Below are 24,205 nucleotides of genomic sequence, written 5' to 3'. Positions count from 1 at the left end.
AAGAAGATCCTTGTGCAAATCATGCAGACATTATTCAAAGGTTGAAGGAAGGTTATGAAGGTGTTTTGACACTCATGTTAACAGCTTAACCAGTACTGAATCTAGCATTGGAGATGCTATTTTGAGTAGTACATTATCATTGGATTTAACCATCCAATTATGTAGGTAGTGTGACTCCTAATTTGTGATTGAGAAGTGAGCTCTAGGCAGTTGGACTTTCTGCATGCATAGACCCCATTTGTATGTAGAAGTATCATCTGATTGTGGGTAAGGTTTCCCACTGTGGTTTTTCCCTTACCGAATTTCCACGTCAAAATATCTATGTTATGTGTTGTGGATATTGTTTCTTTTTTTGTTTCATGCATTAAGTTAAACTAATACTGCTACATCTGTTAATCTATTTTACCAACACTTAAGTTTGGTTTAGTGGCACTAAGTTTAAATTGGAACAACTTGCATTTAGATTATAATTTATTGACAAATCATTCACAATTGATTCACCCCCCTCTCAGTTGTCCTTCTCGGGACCTAACAATTGGTATAAGAGAAAAGTCATCTTTTTGCCGAAGCCTAACAGCTTGAGGAGATCCTATGGCAACAAATATTTTTAGGAAGGATAGCTTGAAGCTTGATGGAACTAACTATGGCATATGGAAGATCGGAATGGAAACACATATGAACTGCATTGGAAGAGATATATGGGATGTTACAAAGAATGGGTATGTTTCTCCTATTCCAAATCAACCTCATCCACCAAAATTGGCTAAGGACATGGACAATTATTGCAAAGCAAGAGAAGTGCTTTTGAGCACATTATCAAATCAGGTCAGGTATGAAAATCTAAAAAATGGAAGAAGATGAAAGAATTTCTGCACTTATGGAAAGATTTAATGAAATTATTTTAGGAATACAATGTTGTGGAGGATCCTTAAGTGAAGATGAAATTGTGTCTAAAGTTTTAAGAGCATTTCCACTGGCTTACAAAATGAAAGAAACAACTATTAATGAAATGAGAACAATGCCTAATACTTTAATTTCTAGAGATACTTTGGCTGGAAAACTTTCAGCATTTGAGCTTGAATAGTTTGGTCCTATTGCTATTATAAAGACTGATTTAGCTTTCAAAGCATCATCATCATCAACATCATCATTTGACAAAACTAATTGGAAATCACTTTATGCAAAAGAACTTAAAGATATGAGGAGAAAAAATGAAGAACTTGAAGCACTATTTGCAAGGAAAATGCCTAAAGGTCCAGTAGGGAGTAAGTATGAAGGTAAAGCACCTTTCAAATGTTTTAATTGCAACAAAGTTGATCATATGGCATCTAGATGTCCTGATAGACATGCAAGACTAAGGGAGGAAGCAAAAAGATCATAGAAGCCTAATCCTGAATATCAGAGATATAGATTTAAGAAAAATAGAGATAAGTCATGTTACTATGTAGATGAAGGTGTTACAGATGACTCAAATGAAGATCTAGTAGATAACGAATGGGATTTTGTTGTGATAAAGGAAGATCAACTGACACCTATTTTCAAATTGGTAGAGCAAGCACTGGCAGCAAAAAATGAAGAAAAAAATGAATGGATTATAGATAGTGGATGCTCGCATCATATGAGTGGTGATAAAAGCAAATTCTTATCTTTTCAAGAAATTCATTGAGGTCTAGTAAGGTTTGGAGATGATAAAGATTGTTTAATCAAAGGAAAAGACACTATATCTTTGGATGGTAAGCACAATACTGACAATGTTTATTATGTAGAAGCTTAAGGCATAATCTTTTAAGTGTTGGTCAGTTACAATTCAAGAATGGGAAATGCAAAATCATAAACAGAATTGGATTGGAGATTGCAACTAGCAATCAGACTAAAGGATCTTTCAATTGAATACCAATGTTAAAACATGTTTGATTGGACACATTGATGAAAGTTGGTTATGGCATAAGAGACTCTGTCATGTGAATTTTGATTGCATTGTAAAGATTAGTTCAATTAAGGCAGTAAGGGATTTACCTAAGATTGTGAAACCTCATAATCCGGTATGTAAGGAATTTCAAAGGGGAAAGCAAGTTAGAACAAAATTTAAGAGAATTACTGAGAAATCAAATAGTATTCTTGATTTAATTCATACTGATTTGTGTGGTCTTGGAAGAAAAAAAAGTCTACAAGGAGATAGATACTTTATGCTAATAATTGATGATTATTCTAGATAGTGTTGGCTTACTTTTGTCAAAGAGAAATCAGAAGCTTTTGGAATATTCAAGATATTTAAGGCAATGGTAGAGAATAAAACTGGCAAGAAAATTGAATGTTTAAGATCAGATCAAGGAGGAGAATTTACATCTAGATAATTTAATGCATTATGTGAAGTGAATGGAATCAAAAGACAACTATCAGCACCCCAGACACCTCAGTAGAATGGAGTTGTGGAAAGGAAGAACAAAACTATTTTGGATATAGAAAGAACAATGTTAATGGAAGTAAATCTACCTCATGTGTACTGGAGAGAAGCAGTGAATACAATGGTTTATACTTTCAACAGAGTTCACATCAAAAGTGAAACTAGTAAGACCCCTTATGAACTATGGTTTGGTCATATTCCTACTCTTAAGTACTTCAAAATATTTGGAAGCAAATGTTATATTAGAAGAGATGAGTATATTGGCAAATTTGATCCTAGAAGTGATGAAGGAATATTTCTTGGTTATTCATCTAAAAGCAAGGCATATCGATGTTATAATAAAAGGTTACAAAAAATCATTGAGAGTACTAATGTGAAGATATATGAACACTTTAGAGGAGATTCAAGATCTGTTGAACTGATAGTTGAAATGATCATAGATCAACCAGCATAGAGTGCACCGGTACAGAATGAAGACCCAATCACACCAGCATCATCAGAAAACTCAACTGTGACTGAAGAATAGTAGCCTGTGAATGTTAATCATAATAAACCCAGGTATGCAAGATTGAATCATTTAGAGAATTAGATAATTGGAAACAAGAATCAAGGTGTTATGACTAGAGGAATACTAGAAAATAAAGAGGTATGTTTAATTTCTCAAGTTGAACCAGCATCTGTTATTGAAGCATGTAAGGATGAACATTGGATAAAAGCAATGGAAGATGAATTAGAACAAATTGAAAATAACAACACTTGGACATTGGTTCCCCAACCTAAAGACAAAAATGTAATTGGAACTAAATGGGTATTTAGGAATAAACTTAATGAAGATGGAGAAGTAATTAGAAACAAAGCAATATTAGTTTGTAAAGGTTATTCACAGATAGAAGGAATTTATTACAATGAATCCTTTGTACCGGTAGCCAAAATTGAGGCAGTTAGCCAATTTCTAGCATTTGCAGCTTATAGGAACTATAAAGTTTATCAAATGGATGTAAAATGTGCATTTTTTAATGGAGATCTTGAGGAGGAAGTTTACATTGAACAACCTAGTGGATTTTCTTTGACAGATAACAAGGATATGGTTTGCAGGTTAAGGAAAGATTTATATGGATTGAAGCAAGCTCCCAGAGCTTGGTATGATAGATTGGATAAATATCTTTTGAAGCTTGGTTACACAAAAGGTAATGCTGACAACAATTTATATTACAAAGTTACCAATGATGATATTTTGGTTATTGAAGTCTTTGTATGTGATATAATTTTTGGAGGTGAAGATGGATTAGTAAGAACTTTGCTAATCAGATGCAAAAAGAATTTGAAATGTCTATATTGGAGAGATAAAATTCTTTCTAGGTTTGAAGACTTCACAAATAGATAAAGGTATATTCACATGTCAAACAAAGTACTTGAAGGAACTTTTGAAGAAATTTGGTATGGAGAATTCCAAACCAATAAGTACTCCTATGACTACAACTGATAAATTGACATTGAAGGATGATTCAACTCCTATTAATCTGACAAGGTACAAATCTATGGTTGGAGGTTTCACTGTATTTGACACAAACAAGACCTAATATAATGAATGTAGTATGTATTGTATCTATATTTCAAAGCAATCCTAAGTAAAATAATGAATCGACAGTTAAAAGGATTTTCTGGTACCTACAAGGTACAACTAATCTTGGTTTATGGTATCCTAAAGATGAAAATTTTGATTTATGTGCATACACCGATGCAAATTGGGCAGGAGATGTAGATGACGGAAAGAGTACCACTAGCGGTGCATTATTTCTTGGTAGAAGATTGATTTCATGGATTAGCAAGAAGCAAACTTATACATCATTATCAACAATAGAATCAGAATATGTTGCAGCAACAACTACTTGTATTAAGGTAATATGGATCAAGCAAATGTTGAAGGATACAAAGGTAAAATGGAAAGAACCAATAATCATTTATTGTGATAATTCAATAGAAATTGATATATCAAAGAATCCGGTATTTCACTCTAAGACAAAGCATGTTTCTATTAAGTATAATTTTCTAAAAGAGAATATTGAAGCAAATGAAGTGAAATTGGTTTATGTGAATACTAAAGAGAAAATTTTAGATATCTTTACAAAGCCTTTGCCTAAGGAAACATTTGAAATCTCAGAGAGCAGCTTGGGGCAACTTCCCCACCAATAGAGACTTAGATATTGAATATTGGCATTAAATTGGTAGGAACTAATAGAAAAATCTTTTTTCAGCTTTGATGGAGGAGAGCTACTTCTCAGGGGGAGTAGTTGGCAGAATGTTAAGTTTTGAATTCTTAACTACTTTGGCATTTGATGTCAAAGGGGGAGAGATATCTATGGAAAAACATTATTACTTGAAAGAGAGATTATTCATTGGGGGAGAGATATACTCTTTGGATATATACCTTTTTGGTTTTGGTTTCTATTTCTATTACAGAACTTTGTATTTGGGAGATTGATTGGTTTATTGGTTTTTGGCATTCTATTTTTGGCACTTAGATTTTTTTCCATCTAGTGTTGCCATCAATGTCAAAGGGGGAGATTGTTGGTATTATGGATGACTTTGTCATGTGTTGCATTGGTTTTGTCATTGATGTCAACAATTGTCTTCTTGGAGGTTTACATTATGTTCACTGGTATGGTTAATGGCTTATGCACAGTCACTGGTATGTTTTCACCAATAGGTTATATTGTTCACTGACAACGATGATGACTTGTTATCATCTTGAGATCATTTGGTTATGTCAAAGACATGGATTGGAAGTTTGGATTTGGTATTTTCTTATTGGTCTAATCGGGTTGACAGATTTTCCTTTACCGACAGATAGGTCTAGGTTATGGACTGATACTCCAGATTAGCATACCACATTATGGATATTGTTTATTGATTGACTATTGATTGGTAAATGTATTGAGCCAACATGTTGGATCGCCTCAAGACTTATTTGTAATTGATTTAATTGTAATATCTTTAGTTAGCCTACCTATTCATTTGGTCTTAGATTTTGTATAAATGATTGTAAGATCTTATTGAAGATTGGAATATAGGCTATGGTATGAGTGTGTTCGATTATTGAAGAGAAAAAATAAGAAGATCCTTGTGTGAATCACGTAGAAATTAATCAAAGTTTGAAGGAAGGTTATGAAGGTGTTTTGACACTCAAGTTCAGAGCTTAACTGGTATTGAATCCAACATTGGAGATGCTATTTTGAGTAGTACATTATCATTGGATTTAACCATCCAATTGTGTAGTCAGTGTGACTCCTAATTTGTGATTGAGAAGTGAGCTCTAGGTAGTTGGCCTTTCTGCATGTGCAGACCCCATTTGTATACACATACTATCTGCAGTAGTATCATTTGATTGTGGGTAAAGTTTCCCACCATGGTTTTTCCCTTACCGGGTTTCCATGTCAAAATCATTGTGTTATGTGTTGTCGATATTGTTTCTATTTCTATTTCATGCATTAAATTAAACCCATATTGCTATATCTGTTAATCTGTTTTACCGGTACTTAAGTTTAGTTCATCGGCATTAAGTTTAAATTGGAATACTTGCATTTGGATTACAATTTATTGACAACTAGTTCACAATTGATTCACCCCCCCCCCCCCCCCCCGCCCGCTCTCAGTTGTCCTTCTTGGGACCTAACAATTTTCTCACCAGCATTCAAATGAAAAATGTTACCTTTAGTCTTAGTCCTAGATGCAATCTCTATATCAGAGGCATTTAAGATCTTGCATTTACCATAATTGAATTATAGATCATAACCCTTATCAACCATGTATCCAACATTAAAAATGTTATGCTTCAAAACTTTAACATACAAGACATCATCAATGTCATGCTTACCATCAAAAGAAATAGAACCTCTCCCACAAATTGCATAGGATTTGTCATCTCCAAATCTAACTATTCCACCATCATACCTTTCAATTCTTACAAATTTTCTTTTATCACCAATCATATGATGTGAACAATCACTGTCAATCACCCATTCATCCTTTTCTTCTACCTTAGTAGCCATATCTTTCTCCTCAACAAAATAGCTAGTGGAATCAATAAGTACAGGTCTATCTTCTTTAATGGCAATAAACACAACTTCATCTCCTTCTGATTCATCATCTGTAACACCTTCATCTATAGCATAATAACTGTTCTTCTAGTTCCTAAACTTCTAGTTAGACTTATAAGGCTTATCATACTTTTCATGCTTCTCATATCTATCATTCCTATCATGGTTATCAACAGAGATTACTTTAGTGGCGAATATTCACCAATGGTGAATTTTTAACATCAGTGACCTGAGAAATAGCAAATATTTTGTACCGGCTAGGGGTGGCCATGTCACCGAAACATTATCAATTTCTGTCAAATTCACGGACCAGTCGCAATATGTTTTATGTAATTAAATTTTTCTATGTGAGGATTTCACCAGCACAATATATGGTGGACACATGGTAAATTTTTTTTTTGCCTACACTCTCTGAGGTTGCCTTAATAGATGACCATAATTCGCCTATAGGCATATGAAGATTTGTTAGCTAGGAGGACCCAATTCGCTTGACATTTTGTCGACGTGTGTCTCCATTCATCCTAATTTTCTCCATCTATATTGTATTTGTCAATTATTTGGATGACCCATAATCTCCTCAAAAATTACATAAGTCATGTTATAGTTATGCGGGATTCACCAAATATTTGTATTCCATATTAAATTCCCATGGAATTTGCCATATAAGGATTGGTATAAATACATTCAAAGGTCAGATCTATCTCTACACAATCTAGTGGGTTCTAGGCTCTGAATTTGGATCAATAGCAAAGTTTCAGACCAAGGAAAATCATTGTTGTTAACTGCTAATAACCTAAAGGTGAGCGATCATATTTTTGAAGTGTTATAATATTATTCTAAATTTATCTATATCCATTTGCACTATTGAGTCCATTCTTATTCAATGGGGAATCATTAGTGCCAAGTGGTCAGCTACGATATTCAGACCTCAAACATCTAGATTGTAGGTCGTAGGGCCAATGAAATATATATTATACTTTATAGTTTGTTATTGCTTCTTCAACAAATTGATTATTTTTTTGTAGGCTTTATTTTGTTGGAGATGTCTAACAGGAAGAAGGATAGGAAACCTTAATGTGAGGAAGGCCATGAGAGGCCAACAAAATGCAGAATGTTGTCTTCGTACTTTGTCTTTGCAAAAGATTGTGGTGAAAATCAAGAAGGTACATCATCACAAGTACAAGTACAAAATTCACAACCTACATTGTAATAGATAGTTTAGATAACTAGAAGACAACTAAGAGGGGGGGCGAATTAGTTATCTCAGATTATAGGAACATTCAAAAATTAAAACTTTAATATCGGAACCCAAAACAATAATACTGGAATAACGGTTAATCCAATTAAGCATAAATAGTAATTACAGAATAAAATCCATCCACACAACACCAAGATTTGTACATAGAAAACTTGGTAAAGGGAAAAAACACGGTGGGAAGCCTTACCACAGTCAGATAATACTTCTACAGGAAGTATGTGAATTACAATGAAGGGCCTATACTTGCAAGAAGGCCAACAACCTAGAGCACACTACTCATCACAAAAGGAGCCCCACTGATTACATATAAATCCTGACTACAATCTGGAAAAGTGTTGAACTACAAAAGATAGCATCTATTATGCTTGAGTATAGTTCTGGTTAAGCTCAATACCAGAGGACTAAATCCTCTTACATAAACCCAATTCGATCTCCAATGGTCAATCAACTCCTCTGCTTGAATGATATTACATTATTCACACATTACATTCCTTGACCATGACCTCATACATTAACCATGATGATCTATAATGAGATCTTACATCTATATCTACACAAACCCTTGACCATAAACAATCAGGTCAGCCATCGGACAATAAATTGATTACATAATTACAAACCATGTCAGCCTTAGACCAAACAAGTAATATCAACACATAAGACATCCCAAAAATACATCAATAGGTCGTATCCACACATTACATTAAAGTCGGTCCATAACCTAGATCAACCTAGACCAAGTATAGGTCCACACACTTTAGTAATGATCTACAAATGCCAAGTCATCAACAACATCTTGAAACTCCATCAGAAGTTGCACCATGACCACTTATGGAATTCATCAAAGATCTCCATCAAAATCTCTACTGGTGAAACCCTCATTAGAACTAGAAACCAATCTTCTAAGCAAGCAGGATAGCATCCAATAACCAGACCAAAACTAACTGACCAAATATGAGTATAAGTATTATGAACAAGACAATTCCATCACTAGATTATACCGGAGCTTGTCAAATCATGCCAGATCCAAGTTAACCAGAAATCACTTAACTTATCGGGACCACAAGGGTGTTGATAAAGCATTCAAATAGCTAGTGTTGACATCAATGACACACCATCAATGCAACACATAATCAATTCCACCAAATGGCCAACAATCTCCCCCTTTGGCATTGATGGCAACACTAGATGTGAAAAACATCTAAGTACCAAGAAATGCCAAACAAGTCTCCCCTTGTGGAAGAAAACCAACAATCACCTGGATATAGCTCTAAATATATCTCCCTTTTACTTTTCATATCTCTCCCACTTTGACATTTATCTTTCTTTATCTTTTTCACATCAATATCTCCCCCCCTTTGACATCAATGACATAAATTTGACAGAAATATCAAAGAAAAAACATAAGCCTCTGGATCTCAAAGCTGACTACTCCCCCTGAGCAATAGCATCCCACATCATTCCCAGAATGAATAGTATCTCAGATAATGCATGCTAGACTGATGCCAAACCGCATCAATTAGGTCTCTACCAGAGGGGCAGAAACTCCCAATTTGTCTCTTAGGTACTCAAATGATTCCTTAGATAAAGGTTTAGTGAAAATATTTGCAATTTGTTCTTTAAAGTTCACCTAAACTAGTCTAACTTCATTTTCCTCCACCTTCTCCTTCAAAAAGTTATACTTGATAGATACGTGTTTTATTTTAGAATGAAATACTGATTCTTTGATATATCAATAGCAGCAGAGTTATCACAGTGAATAACTACCAGTGCATCAAAATCCACCTTTATATCCTTCAACATTTTCTTCATCCATAAAACTTGTGTACAATTAGTAGCAGCAACAACATACTCAGCTTCAATAGTAGATAAAGATGTACATGATTGTTTCTTGCTGATCCATGAAACCAACTTCTTTCCAAGAGAGAAAGCTCCATCGAAAGTACTTTTCTGGTCATCAACATCTCCAGCCCAATCAACATCTGTATATGCACATAAAGTAAAGTTATCATCCTTAGGGTACCATAAGCCATATTCTGATGTACCTTGCAAGTATCTAGAAATCCTTTTCATTGCCATCTCATGATTTTCTCTAGGATCACTCTGAAATATTGAAACAATACAAATAACATTCATAATGTCAGGCCTAGTCTGAGTCAAATAGAGAAGACCTCCAATCATAGAATTGTATCTTGTAGGATTTATCGATGTAGAAACATCTTTTCTTGTCAATTTCTCACTTGTAACCATAGGAGTACTTACTGGTTTAAAATCTCCCATACCAAATTTCTTCAACAATTCCTTAGCATATTTAGTTTGATAGATAAAAATGCCTTTGTCAGTCTGAGTAATCTGCAAACCTAAGAAAAATTTCATCTCACCAATCATAGACATCTCAAATTGTTTCTCCATGTTCTTAGAAAATTCTATGCATAATTTATCTTCACCTCCAAAAATTATGTCATCAACAAATACCTCAACAATCAGTACATCATCATCAGTAATTTATTTAATATAAATTACTGCCAGCACTACCCTTAGTAAAACCAAGCTTCAAAATATATTTATCCAACCTTGCACACCAAGCTCTAGGTGCTTGTTTTAATCCATATAAAGCTTTCCTTAACCTGCAAACCATATCTATATCATTTGATAGTGAAAAACCATCAGGTTTCTCAATATAAACTTCCTCATCAAGATCCCCATTCAAGAATGCACATTTAACATCCATTTGATAAACCTTGTAGTTTTTATAAGCAACGGAGGCAAGAAATAATCTTGCAGCTTCAATCCCAGCTACAGGTGCAAAAGTCTCTCCATAATCAATTCTTTCCTTCTGAGAATATCCTTTACAAACCAATCTAGCCTTATTCCTTATAGCTTGACCATCCTCATTCAATTTATTCCTTAAAACCCATTTAGTTCCAATAACATTTTTATTTTTTAGGCCAAGGAACCAAAGTCCATGTGTCATTTTTCTCAATCTAATCTAATTCTTCTTCCATAGCTTTTAACCAATGTTCATCTTTACATGCTTCAATTACTGATACCGGTTCAACTTGTGAAATTAAACATACTCCATTTCTCTTATCCCCAATGATTTGATCTTCAGAATGATTCAATCTCACATACCTAGGAGTCTTCTAACTTTGTGTTCCTCTTCCCTGTTCTTCAGTTACTGTAGAATTATCTGATGTTGCCGGAGTAACTAGTTAAACTCTATTTTGGTAAAGGTGCTACTAGTTCAGATATAATCATTTCCACTGTCGGTTCCTTCTCATAAACTTTGAGTTAACCTATTTTTTTCTTGTATTTATACTTGTTCTGATATCCAGGGTTAGGCTTAAATGATCTTTTAACTCTTTCTTCAAATCTTGAATTCCTTTTAGGACATCTAGATGAAAAATGACCAATCTTATTACATGCAAAACATTTAAAAGGTTCTTTTCCTTCATACTTACTTCCTCCTAGTCCTTTCAATACTCTTCTAGAAAATAGTGATTCAAGTTGCTCAAACTCATCATCTTCTCTCTTCATATCTTCTAATTCCTTTGCATATAAAGATTTCCAGTCTTGCTTACCAATTATAGATGTAGATGCATGAAAAGAAGGTTCAGTCTTTATAGCTCCAGAATGTCCAAATTCTTCAAGCTCAAAAATAAGATAATTTTCCAACCAAAGTACCTCTGTTGATAGATGTATTAGCCATTGTCCTCAACTCATTAATAGCAATAGCCTTCACTTTGTAAGCCGGTGGTAGGGTTCTCAGAACTTTAGAAATAATTTCATCTTCGCTCAAAGTTCCACCACAACATTGAATTCCCATAACAATCTCATTTACCCTTTCCATGAATGTAGTAATCCTTTCATCTTCTTCCATCTTCAGGTTTTCATATCTCACCTAGTAACCACCAAGTCTAGGAATCTTCACTGTAGGGTTACCTTCATTAAGAGTCTCCAACTTATCCCATATAGCCTTTCTGGATGATTTGTCTATTAATCCCATTATTTTCTAATTAGAAAGTGCACATAAGAGGGCTTCTCTTTCTCTACAATCATTCTCAATCTCCTTGTCCAGGTTTGTTGGAGGAGGATTACCAGATCCCATATTATAGGGTGTAACACCATTCTGTGTGATCTCCCAAATCTCCTTGCCAAGATATCTCAGATGAGTCTCCATTTGAATCTTCCATACTAGATAATTTGTTCCATCAAGCCTCAAAATATCTCTTTGAAAGATAGCTCTAGAAGAACTAGATGAACTTGAACTGTTAGTCACCATAGGATCTTCCTTGAACAGTTACTCTTTCTGCAGAGAGGACCAAATATCTGATACCAATTGTGAGATAGTTCAGATAACCAGAAGACAACTAAGAGATGGGGTGAATCAGTTGTCTCAGATTACATGAACATTCAGTAATTAAAACTTTAATACCAGAACCCAAAACAATAATACTAGAATAGAAGTTAATCCAATTAAGCATAAACAATAATTACAGAATAAAATCCATCCACACAACACCAAGATTTGTACGTGGAAAACCTGGTAAAGGGAAAAACTACGGTGGGAAGCCTACCCATAGTTAGATAATACTTCTACAGTAAGTATGTGAATTACAATGAAGGGGTCTGCACTTGTAGAAAGGCCAACAACCTATAGCATACTGCTCATCGCAAAAGGAGCCTCACTGACTACATATAAATCTAGACTACAATCCAGAGAAGTGTTGAACTGCAAAAGATAGCATCTCCTATGCCTGGGTATAGTTCCGATTAAGCTCAATATCAAAGGACTAAATCCTCTTATATAAACCTAATTCGATCTCTAATGATCGATCAAATCCTCTACCTAAATGATATTACATTATTCGCACATTACATTCCTTGACCATGACCTCATACATTAACCATGATGATCTATAATAAGATCGTACATCTATATATACACAAACCCTTGACCATAAACAATCAAGTTGACCACCAAACAATAAACCAATTACATAATTATAAACCATGTCGGCCTTAGACCAAACAAATAATATCAACACATAAGACATCCTAGAAATACATCAATAGGTCCTATCCACACATTACATTAAATTTGGTCCATAACCTAGATCAACTAGGACCAAGTATAGGTCCACATGCTTCAGTAATGCCAATTCTCAAACATGATCACCAACAACATCTTGAAACTCCATCAAAAGATACACCAACACCACTTATGCAATTCATCAAAGATCTCCATCAAAAGCTCTATCGATGAAACCCTCACTGAAACTAGAAACCAATCTTCTAAGCAAGCAAGATAGCATCCAATCACCAGACCAAAACCAACTGACCAAATATAAGTATTCTGAACAAGCCAATTCCATCACTAGATTATACCGGAGCTTGCTAGATCATGCCAGATCCAAGTTAACCAGAAACCACTTAACTTATCAGGACCTGAAGGGTGCCGGTAAACCATCCAAATAGATAGTGTTGACATTAATGACAAAACATCGATGCAACCCTAATCAATTCCACCAAATGGCCAACACACCACATATTGAAGACAATGACAAACCTGATATCTCAGATCAGGATGATCTTGAAGAAGATTACCTGGTAGATACCCAAGTTAGTTGGAATGATATAATTGACTTGGGTGATAATGCCATAGATGATAATGTACGGAAGGGGAAAAGAAAAGATAGATCAAAAAAGGATCAACCAAAATAAAAAAAAGGATCAGGAGTGGGATATGTCAATGAGGAATTTTCAAATTAATTGGGCATCAAAGTATCCATTCATTGAACCAGTGGAGAATCCAATTGAAGGTGAGCCTCCAATAGAATGTAGGTGCAAGATTTGCACTTGGAAACATAACAAGGAAATTAGGTTGCAACTAAAATTTAACACCATAGAAAAGAATATGGGTAAAGTTTATGAAAAATAAATGATAGACGGAGTTGAAAAATCGGTGATAAGATGGAAAACAAAGGAGGAATGTAAGCATGCGAGGAATGTCGAAGAGTATTATTTTCATGAGAAAATACAGACGAAGCCTGCTGAAGTTAAAGGTTCTATTGAAGCTAGTTTTAGAAAAGCAATGCAAATAGAACAACTGGTAAAAGTTGTTCAGTTAAATGTTGTTTTTTATATTTTGAGTAGAGGTTGTGCTATGACAGATTTCTCATCAATGAGTGGTTTATTATACTTTTTGAAAGTTCCAAACTATCCTAATAGTCATTCGTTAGTAAATGGTGGATGGGAATGGGCAAGTTGTCTTGCTGAGGTTGAAAAAGAAGACATAAAGGAAAAAATAAGAGTCAAACTTTATTGCATTTTCTTTAGATGAAGTTATGGCAGTAGACAATACTTCATGGGTATGCATTTTTTTTATACTATACAGAATCATGCTCACCAACCTCATCTACTATTTGTTGCTAAAATGAAGGATAGTGCGATAGTGAAATTTTTTATTTCAACTAGTAAAGAGATGTTTAATTAAATATAGAGTTATGGATGACATGATGGTTGCCAAAAAATTGGTGTGTGTTAGAGCAGATGGAGCTTCAGTAAGGCAAGGTCACAAGAACGGTCTTTGTATAAAGATTGAAACTTCTTTTGCACCATACATTACTGCAATTCATGTGGCATGGATCACATAATGAATCTAGCTTTTGGAATTGTGAGAAAGTATGCTTCAGTAAAAAAAAAATGAAATTTTAATTAGAGAGCTCTACTCACACTTCTGTCGAAGTCCCAAGAAATTTATGGAATTTCAACACTTTGCTAATAGAGTTGATCTCTTTCGATTGTCCAACGCATTGAGTTTTTTGAGAATATCCATCCTTGATTGGACTATTTCACATAACTCCCAATGAATTAGAGCAACCAAAATTTCCTGACCTTCTTTGAAGGTTAAGTAATGTAGAGACATTCTTAACTTTAGCAGCTCTTCTGCCCATGCTAGAGGAAATGAGGAATATTATGAAGGTTGTTAGGTCCTGGAGACAACTGAGAGGGGGGGGTGAATCAGTTGTCAAATAAATTCAAACCAAAAACAACTTAACCACCTTAATACTTAATACCGATGAACCAGTCTTTTATGCCGATAGATAGTTTATTAGTTAATTGCAATACCGGTAAAGATTAATGCATGAAACAAAAAGACAAAGTTATCCACAACACATAACACCAATGTTTGTATGTGGAAACCCTATAAGGGGAAAAATCATAGTGGGAAACCTTACCCATAATCAGATGATACTACAGATAGTAAGTGTATACAAATGGGGTCTGCACATGTAGAAAGGCCAAGTGCCTAGAGCTCACTGCTTAAACACAAAATGGGAGTCACACTGACTACAATTGCATGATTAAATCCAATAAAAATGTACTGCTCAAAATAGCATCTTCATATGCTAGATTCAGTACTGGTGTAGTTCTGATATGCTTTCACAAAACCCTCCTTTAACCTTCAAATGATGTCTACATGTATAGCTCTGCTTATTCTCACATATACCTTCACACAATTCTTTTTCGCATTCCACACTTGATCTTACAAATAAGATCTTACATTTATACCATAACGTAGGACTAATTTTAGTAGGTTGGCTCTAAAGGATAATACAATAAAATTAATTTACAAATCAATTAATACCTAATGCAATAACCGATTCAACATGTTAGCTTTAATGCATTTACAACAATAATTAGTCATCTCCATAGCATGCCATGCTAATCTGGAAAAGATAAACCTGCCGGTGTAACCTAGACCTATTTGTTGGTAACAACAAATATGCAAATATGAATATGCCAATTAAAAAACCTTCAATACAAAGTGTCCAAATGATTTCTTCAACATAATAATGTTATTTCCATATCATTACAAGTGTCGGTGATCATTATATCCTACTGGTGTACCAGATATCGGTGACTGTTCATAAGTCATTTGCTTGCCGATGAATGTTGTTGATTCTCCAAAGTGCCAGAGTTGATAAGTGTTTAGTAGGTGTTGACATCAATGAAAAAACCATACCAAAATACCAACAATCTCCCCCTTTGGCATTGATGGCAACACAAGATGGAAAAACCATCAAAGTGCCAAAATAGAAATGCCAAATACCAAAGTACCAACAATTACCAAGGTATAAGTAAACTCAATCTCAAAGTAGCAATCTCTCCCCTTGAGAGTAACATGTGTTTCCTTGTGTTCCATGTTTTTCCATACCAATCTCCCCCCCTTTCACATCAAATGCCAAAGTTATTACAAAACCAAGATCATATACAAAATACCAATAAATTTAGTATACTAACTACTCCCCCTGAGAAGTAGCTTCCACATCAAAGTCGGAGTAAAAGATTTCTCTATTAATTCTGTCGGTTGATGACAAATATCACTCTCTAAGTATCTACTGGTGGGGGTATGACCCCAAGCTGATCTCTAAGATATTCAAAAGTTTCCTTAGGCAGAGGTTTAGTGAAAATATCTACAATCTGCTCTTTAGTATTCACATAAACTAGTTTTATTTCTTTTGCTTCAACATTTTCCCTTAGAAAATTTAGTTTGATGGAAACATGTTTTGTTTTAGAGTGTAGTATCGGATTCTTAGATATATCAATTGCTACAGTGTTATTAGAATAGATAGTTATAGGTTCCTTACACTTTACCTTTATATCTTTCAACATTTATTCAAGCCATAGTACCTGTGTACAGTTAGTTGCTGCTGCAACATATTTTGATTCTGCTGTTAATAAAGATGTACAACTTCGTTTCTTACTTAACCAAGAAACTAGTCTGCTTCCAAGAAAAAATGCTCCGCCGGTGGTGCTTTTTCTATCATCCACATCTCCTACCTAATTTGCATCTGTATATGCACATAATTCAAAGTTTTCATCTCTAGGATACCATAATCCAAGATTTGTAGTGCCTTGTAAGTACCAAAAAATTCTTTTTACTACTGATTCATGATTTTCTCTAGGATTACTCTAAAATATTGAAACAATACATACTGCATTCATAATATTAGGTCTGGTTTATGTCGAATACAATAGACCTCCTATCATAGATTTGTACCTTGTTGGATTTATAGGTGTAGATTCATCCCTTAGTGATAGTTTGTCATTTGTAGTCATAAGTGTGCTTACCAGTTTAGAGTTCTCCATCCCAAATTTTTTTAATAATTCGTTTAAGTATTTGGATTGACTTAAGAATATACCTTTGTCAGTTTGTGAAATCTGCAATCCTAAAAAGAATATTATTTCACCAATCATAGACATTTCAAATTCTTGTTGCATTTCAATAGAAAAGTCTTTACATAATCCATCTTCTCCTCCAAAGATTATATCATCAACAAAAACTTCTATAACCAAGATATCATCATTAGTCACTTTATAATATAAATTATTGTCTGCATTACCTTTAGAAAAACCAATTTTCAAAAGATACTTATCTAACCTTGCATACCAAGCTCTTGGAGCTTGCTTTAATCCATACAAAGCTTTCCTTAACCTGCAAACCATATCTTTGTTATTTGTCAAAGAAAATCCATGAGGTTGTTCATTGTAAACTTCCTCTTCAAGATCTCCATTCAAAAATGCACATTTAATATCCATTTGATATACTTTGTACTTCTTATGTGTTGCAAAAGCCAAAAATAATCTGAGTGCCTCAATTCTAGCTACCGGTGCAAAAGTCTCATTATAATCAATTCCTTCTTTCTGAGAATATCCCTTACACACTAGTCTTGTTTTATTTCTGATAACCTTTCCATCTTCAATAAGTTTGTTTCTGAATACCCATTTGGTTCCAATTACATTTTTATCTTTAGGCTAGGGAACTAATGTCCAAGTGTTATTCTTCTCAATTTGTTCTAATTCTTCTTCCATATCTTTAGTCCAATATTTATCTTCACATGCCTCATTTACTGATGATGGTTCAATTTCAGAAATAAGACATACCTCTTCATTTTCCAATCTTCCTCTTGTCATAACTCCTTTGTACTTGTTTCCAATTATCTGATCTTCAGAATGATTCAATCTTACATACCAGGGTGTCTTCATTTGTAGCTGACCCTCAGTCACAATGGAATTTTTAGATGGTACCGGTGTTACTGGATCTTCATTCTGTACTAGTGGGTTTAGTGTAGCTTCATTTTTTAGATTTTTTGTTGCCAGTTTAGAATCTATATACATTGAATTTTCTCTGAATTGTTCATCAATCTTCACATTTGTACTCTCAACAATTTTCTACAATCTTTTGTTAAACATCTATATTCTATACTCTTAGATGAATAACCAAGAAATATTCCTTCATCACTTCTAGGATCAAATTTACCAATATACTCATCTCTTCTGATATAACATTTGCTTCCAAATATTCTAAAATATTTGCTGACTAGAAGTGGGAGTAGTATAACCATTCTTTGTAACTTCCCAGGTGTCCTTTCCAATGCAATTTAAATGTGTCTCCATTCTGATTTTCCATATGCCATAGTTGGTTCCATCAAGTGTAGGACTGTCCTTCGTAAAATAGTTAGTAGACATTGGATCTCCTCAAGCTGTTAAACTTCTGCAAAAAGAGGACTAGGCTCTGATACTAATTGTTAGGTCCCGAAGACAACTGAGAGGGGGGGGGTGAATCAGTTGTCAAATAAATTCAAACCAAAAACAACTTAACCAACTTAATGCTTAATACCGGTGAACCAGTCTTTTATGCCAGTAGACAATTTATCAATTAATTGCAATACTAGTAAAGATTAATGCATGAAACAAAAAGACAAAGTTATCCACAACACATTACACCAATGTTTGTACGTGGAAACCTTGTAAGGGGAAAAACCACAGTGGGAAACCTTACCCACAATCAGATGATACTACTGCAGATAGTAAGTGTATACAAATGGGGTCTGCACATGCAGAAAGGCCAAGCACCTAGAGCTCACTACTCAAACACAAAATGGGAGTCACACTGACTACAATTGGATGATTAAATCCAATAAAAATGTACTGCTCAAAATAACATCTTCATATGCTAGATTCAATACCGGTGTAGTTCTGATATGCTTTTACAAAACCCTCCTTTAACCTTCAAATGATGTTTACATGTATAGCTCTGCTTATTCTCTCATATACCTTCACACAATTCTTTTTTGCATTCCACACTTGATCTTACAAATAAGATCTTACATTTATACCATAACCTAGGACCAATTTTAGTAGGTCGGCTCTAAAGGATAATAAAATAAAATTAATTCACAAATGAATTAATACCCAATGTAATAACCAACTCAACATGTTGATTTTAATGCATTTACAACAATAATAAGTCATCTCCATAGCGTGCCATGCTAATCTGGAAAAGATAAACCTGCCGGTGTAACCTGGACCTATTTGCCGGTAACAACAAATATGCAAATATGAATATACCAATTAACAAACCTTTAATACAAAGTGTCCAAATGATGTCTTCGATATAATCATGTGATTTCCATATCATTCCAAGTGTCGGTGATCATTATATCATGCTACTATACCAGATACCGGTGACTGTTCATAAGTCATTTACTTGTCGGTGAATGTTGTTGATTCTCCAAAGTGCCAGAGTTGATAAGTGTTTCGTAGGTGTTGACATCAATGACAAAACCATACCAAAATACCAACAAAGGCTACCCAAAAAAGATCCTTGTATATTGTAGAATATGCTACGCTACATAAGTTGACATGTATGGCCCTCGACAATCTTTATCGAAATCAACCAACACTATTTGATGAAAATTTTGTTAAGTGGTAGACACTCACAAATTTGAACAATCCTGATAACTTTTTACAAATCAGTGCAAATGGGGAGGTATGTGCCAATGTATGGGGAGGTGAGATACCAATGCACTTCTATGCAATGATCAACCCCGAGGAACCAAGAAAGTGCCCTAGGAAGCAACTAGCAAGATTTACAAGGGAAGATTTTGACAAGATTATTGAGTCTGTAACTACTTCTGTGAAGAAAATTTCCTATAATATTTCCTCATAGATTAGAAGAAGACTCCCTCCTAACAACCTACTTGAAGCCATGTCTATTGTGTTTCCTCAATATTGGAGCCTCAACAGTGTAGTTGATTTTTGAAGCTACTCACTTTGATAAAACAATTTTGCATATTCAGAGAATTAAATGGAGTAACTATAAAAAGAATATTAGACAAAACTCATCTTAGAGAGAAATCATATCATTTTGCATACACTATGAGGGAACAATGTGACAGAATGAAGAACCCCCATGAAGAGGGATCAGTAACAAGGCTTTGGAAATATATAGCTGAGAACGTAGTGTTGCATGATTCAATACCATAATATTTCAAGCTTTCTGATTTATGTCTTACCATGATATTGGGTTCAGTGGAAGATGAGAGAGTTTTCAGTACTTTGGGGTTCCTAAAATCAAAGCTAAGAAACAAACTAGACAAAAAATTGGAAAATTGATTGAGGCTCTATACATCCAGGTATGATGTCCACACTTTTCCTTACGATAGGGAACTGCAAATCTAGAGGTCCAAATGTGAAAGAAGAGGTTTGGGCAACACTTCAAACCAAAGTGCTAGTTGGACTATTGACTCATGTACTGGACCTACTGGTAGCATTGAGACATAGTTTAACAAAGGTATGCAAACTTGGAGTGAAGAAAACACAGACAAGAATCAAGAAAGCTCTGAATTTTATGAGGATGAATGGCAACTATAAGAGATTAGTATTTATTAATCTTATTACTATATCTCATCATTCATATTACAAAAGAATATTATTATGGTTGATAAATTGAAGATTTTTATGAGTTTGTCAACTTTTTGCAATTAGAATTTAATATTGTTTTGTAATTGTATTTTTCAACTTTCTATTTTTAGATTTAAAATAGCATAATAAAAGACCATAATGTATTTATTGATACAAAGATGTTTATTTAGACACATTGAGAACTTAGATTTTCATTAATTCTTTCAAAATATAGTCATATGATACAATTCATTCAATACACCACTCTGTGTGATTTTCCATGCAAAAGTCAATACAAAGTTTTAGAACCCTTTGCAAATGACCCTGGATTCCCTTTTATAGAAATAAGGGAGTGACAACAGCTTCAGGTCGATTTGCAACATGTAAAGACTCAACATAAAAATCAATTACTAAGGCACTGAACATTTATATCATCTCGACTGCCTTCAATATCACAAACTCAACACTTAGCAATTTAACAACTGCTACATGTCTCTTGTTAAAAAAATAGAGTTTAAAATTAAATATTAATTCAAGCCATGACAAATTAAATAGAGATAATAGTAGTGCCCAAAACCTAGTAATCAGAAATAGAGAAATGCAGAAATGTTAAAACTTGGGAGAATTTGAGAATACAAATTTACAGGCTGAAGGTTTGCACTGTGCATCATAGATTCATAGGATGGAATAGCAATAGCAAGTGTTGGTTTTTCCTATTCATAAAATAGAGTTATTTCAAGCAATGTCGAATTCCAAACAAAAATAAAAATAAAACCTTTAAATTAAGAGTAAAATCAAAAAATTGTGCAATACATACTATGATTCTTGAGATTTCTGTGCCAGTTTTTGTAGGGTGCTTCACTCTTCATCCGATGGAAGGTCAATATTCTTTAAACTATGGAAATTCAACTGCAACTTCATCAACAATCCATATTTAGAAGATTGACTTGACATCACCATTTCACCCAATGCCACATTCAAAGTTGTAAATGGTTTGATGAATTACAGAAAGCTTTGAGGAGTTGTGTTCTTAAGAAGCAAGTCTAAATCAGACTTCATTTTTTTCTCCATGTTTTTTTGTAAGCTTCTTTTCCAATGAATTTATTTGATGGGTCAACGGACTTAGGAAAACCAAATTTAATCAAAGTAGTTATCTTTTCTTGTAGCTTCAATATCTTTTTGTCACATTTATCCATAACTTCTGATGTTTCCCTTAGTTTCTGGCATTTTTGAAGGATAGATGATGTCTTAACTATGGCATCAATGCATTTGTTAATTCCCTTTGATGCCAAATAGCTGTCACTGGTACTGTAGACTACTTGCACAATTTGTTTTGCCATATCCTCTTTTGAATAAACATGTATGCTCTTCTCAATGTGCCCTTTGATTTTCATATAAATTAATCTTAGACTTTCATTCAATTCTAACCATTCACACAACTTGTCACTCCTCTGCATTATTTTCCTCCAAATGTTTTCTTGTATTTAATTCATTGTATTATTCATATTATCTTTCAATCTATCCTCCAAAGTTTTAATTTTATCATTTGCATTGTGCAGGTCTTCTTTCATTTGTGCACATTTTTTTTCTTTCTTCCTCTACTTCCTCTTCCAAATGTTTTTCTTTTTCCTTCTCATGATCCAATAGGTCCTATATTTTTCTTATTTCAGCAGTAGCAGACTCATAACTTTTGTATAATTTTTAAAAATTGGCTCTTTATTCATCAATTTTTTAACTACTTTTAGCTAGTTTTTCCCTCAGTTCCTTCAATTCTGCCTCCATCTTTTCCTACTCTGCAATTTCTACTGCAGAGCCCGAATTTTTTATCCTTTTTTGTAAATCATTGCACTTGTTATCTATTGCTTTCCTCTTTGATTTTTTCATTTGCCAGGTCTGCCTATAACTTTTCTATTTATTTCTCGAGTTTATTTTTTCTCTCTCCACCTTTAGCAGTGAAGTGTAGACCAGTTTGTTAGTCCTTTTTGACACACTAATTTTGTCCACATTTTGTGCTTTGGAAAATTCCATTTGGAGGGTGCTAACTTGAAATTCAGAGGGATCTATCTAACTATGTGGTGGATTTTTATCTTCATTTGGGGGCATAAAAACCATGAACTCCATCATATCTTTGTGTGGGTCATATGTTAGAAATACTCTATTCCTTGCAGGTTGTTCGTCTAAAACTTTAGTCAGGGCAACCCTCTGCAATGCTCTCTTTTTTTCTTTATTTGCATTTTTTGTGTGTTCAAATTTTTCATAGTAATGAAAATATGGGCTTGGTGAAGCAATTGAATGTTTGAAAGGTGAAATAGCAGACACTTGAGTTCCACTTATGCCCATGGTTTTAATTAATGCATTATGAGGAGTACCAACAACCATTCTTGATCTCGTCCCACTGTCACTTGCAAGTGTAGTTTTTATAGTCTTTTGAGGGGTCTATTATGAAGATGTCAATGATAGATTTTTGTAGGAGCAGTGGCACTTAATATAGGATTTTGAATAGTATGAGTATCTACCACTAGTGGCCTCTTGCGAGAGATATTTTGTTGTTGCAATTGTCCAACACCAAGACAACTAGTATCAGTAGTAGTACCCATGCCAACCCCACAAATCGCAATGGCACTCGACTACGCACTAATAGGAATACTATCCCCATATTCCCCACCAGTGGCAGTGGCACTTGATTCAGCACCAATGGGAATACAATTATGTGGTGGTGGTTGTGGATTTGAACCTCTAACAAATGCAGGTGGAGCTAGAGGGTAATGAGTAGTACCTTTCCATGGTCAATCTGATGAATCAAGTCTAATGACTAGTTTAATAGGAGCTTTTGATTTTAAATCTAATGGAATTTGTACCTCAAGTGGAAAAAAAATGCCTTCTCCTCTAGGACCTAGACCACCACCTTCAAAACCCATTTTTTCCATAATGTTTGCCCCTTTGCTATATTTTTCTTTTATGGACTCATTAACTCCACCAGATTTTGCAAGGACTGTAGTAGTTGTTGGAGTGGCCTCAACCTGATACTCATTTTCATCATCACTCCTATCATATGATGTTGTGGGATGCTCCATATTCTACAATTTGCTAAAATCTTCATCCTCATCAATGGACTGAAATTCTGCACTTGTCTTTGGTTCACTGAGATTCTTCCCGATAGTCAAAAAATCATTTATTTTGGTTTGAGTCCAACAACTGTCTTTACATTCTTGCAGAATTGTTGTGGGAATAGATTTGTTAGATGGATTAGCATATTTTTGGTAGAAATTGTAGGACCTCCTATTTTGGATGCCCTCCTCTCTTGTCCTCTATTTGTGCAATGCCATAATTTGTGATGAGAATTTTTCTCTTGAAATGTTATTGTCAGCCCCAATTTTCTCCATCTCTTTTTTTACCTCATCCTAGAAGTCCATGTTTCTAAGCTTTTCTAGCAATGGTTTACTTTCATGTTGACATAACACTGAAGAGTTCCCATTTTTCTTAAGTCTTTTTTAAACTACATTGATTGGATCATACTGCCAAAGACCCTCATCACCAAAGATAAAAACTATCAAAAAATCATGTGCCACATTGAATGCTTTTATATCAAATGTGAACCCTCCACATGAGAAAGGAAAGGAAGGAAATATGCTCTTCTTTTTCTGACCATGAAAGTACTTATCTATTCTCTCCAACTTTCATACATATTCCAAT

This window comes from Cryptomeria japonica, chromosome 5 (genome assembly GCF_030272615.1).
Source record: "Cryptomeria japonica chromosome 5, Sugi_1.0, whole genome shotgun sequence".
Lineage (NCBI taxonomy): Eukaryota > Viridiplantae > Streptophyta > Pinopsida > Cupressales > Cupressaceae > Cryptomeria > Cryptomeria japonica.
This window is presented reverse-complemented; position numbering follows the sequence as displayed.